Genomic DNA, 2,263 nt, shown 5'->3' with positions numbered 1-2,263 from the left:
CTAGATGAGAAAACAATTTCATCTTACCCAGTTAGATTATGTTATTTCTGGTTTGAAATTATCTTGTCCCAGGTCTCACTATATCCATTGCTAAATGCTGCAGCAGAGCGAGTGTGGACATTTTGACTCTGTGGAGCCTGTATCTCATGTAACAAGAGGTCTTAACTTAATAACCACACTATTGTGATTATGTTGTGAAACTGTTGTGGTCCAGAAGTAAGCCTTGTCTTACATCCAGTAAATTCAAGATTCCTCAATACATTGCTGGTTATGCTAAGCAGCTTGACATGAAAACACAAACTGCTGAACTTCGGATTCATTAACGTCTTAAAGAGCAATTAGACAACCCATGAAGTTCTTTTTTTTGTTGACCTTCTTCGGCTTAAATCCTCATCTTGCTGCAGTGATGTGGAAATCTCTCAAGGAAGCAGAATTAATAGATAAGTGGTTTCATCAGACTATGTTTATGCTAGATGCATTGTCAACCATGAATACTTACAGTGTGACCAACCGCAATAATAATTCATGATCACAATAACATTGTCACCAGCTAGAATTCATTTAATTTCAATGGTATCATTAATTACTTATTAGCTTGACTAGATTCACATATCAGACATCTGCGAGTCAACAGAAAGTACTTCTCCAAGGCCTCCCCAAAGTACTCCCACACCCAAGTTTTTGTAATGCTGACTACCAAAGGTGAAACATTCCTCAGCCAAGCTTTAAAGGTCTCCTTCGTCAGCTTAAGAGCTTCCTTCACATCACTTCACATGTGCCCAGAAAGTGTTGAGGTACATCATCCAGCCGTACCATCATCCACCCATTATCTATAGCTGCTTATGTTTTGCATGGTCTCTGGAGCCTATCTGAGATCACATTTGTCAAAAGGTTGGGTGGACAGGTCAACAGTCACAGGGCTCACATATACAGGATACAGACAACCACGGCCCTGGTTCGACGCTGGACCTTCTTGCTGTGAGGCGACACCACCACCCTGTCCTACCTTATGTAGTGCTTGTTGTTATGGAGTGCTTGTTGGGTTGGAAATGGTTAGAGTGGCATCTACACAGGCATTCCAAAGGCTTAACATAGATTTGGGTTATCTCTGGCGTGTTCCTTGTCTTGTGGATAGGATCCAGATTATTTTACTCCCCTTGTATTCCTCCTGTCCCAGCTTGACACAGAGGTCAAAGCCAGGTCATGTTCGTCCAACAATTTGCTCTGACTTATAGCTTTAAAGTTGCCTGGTCAGTACATTGTATGTGCCAACGATATTGCTTTTGCAAAAATTACGTTTTGGAGGAGTTTTACATAAAGACACTTTGTTTGCCCCTGCTGAACTCACTCATGACAGTGAGTGAACTTTCTGACTGATTACTTTTCTTTCCACACAAGTGTTATCAAAACGCACAATTGCAAATGTGAAAAAGTTGTGTTTTCATAAATCCTCAGTTTCTTATCTTGTACTTTTTATCTGAAAAAGCTTTATCAGTGTTAATCACTTTATGGCTTCAAAGTATTTGTTTCTGCAGTTAATAGCTTACCTAATTTCCTGTTTATTGTAAATGAGACGTGCGAGCCAGACCGATGCTGTATTTTTAGTAGTGTGTCCACAGTCAAAAGGGACAAAAATAACTAATAAAAGATGTCAAGATTCCTGCTAATTTCACTCGATTTTATCACCACACAATGCAACGCACAACAAAGCAAGACAACAAAAGAGCTATTCACAGCTAGACATGCTAAAAAAGATATTAGTCAATGCAGCTCAGAGAATATCTTGGAGAACAAAAAAAATAAAGTATTGAATCTTTGGTGCAGCATTTTCTCTTCAAGGTCAAAAGGCACACCTCAAAGGTGCACATCTTTTATTATTTACTGAAAATGGAAAGTGTACATTTAGGACAGATCTAAGTCATTAGAATCAGAATATGCATCACTTTCGGTATGACCTACCAAGAATCAGTGTTTTAAACACAGTATTATGTCAATGTACTTAATAATGTAATTATTTCTTCAAGAAAAATTGCTAAACATGGTAAACTGGCATGTGTGCATCAGAGGACTATGAACAATAGCGGCTTAGCCAGAAAAGGTGCAAAGAATGAGCAGTGAAGGCCTGTATGCCAGTGGTACAACGGGCTAACAAAAGACACAGAAAGGCACAGTCAGCCACTACCATAAGCCCAGCACTTAAACTAAAGAGTGAGTCAAGAGGGTCCGTCACCTGAAAACTGACATCAAATCAGAGCACGAGGTC

This window comes from Chaetodon auriga, chromosome 1, assembly GCF_051107435.1.
Source record: "Chaetodon auriga isolate fChaAug3 chromosome 1, fChaAug3.hap1, whole genome shotgun sequence".
Taxonomy (NCBI): Eukaryota; Metazoa; Chordata; class Actinopteri; order Chaetodontiformes; family Chaetodontidae; genus Chaetodon; species Chaetodon auriga.
The sequence above is the reverse complement of the archived record's forward strand: the minus strand, read 5'-3'. Positions refer to the sequence as shown.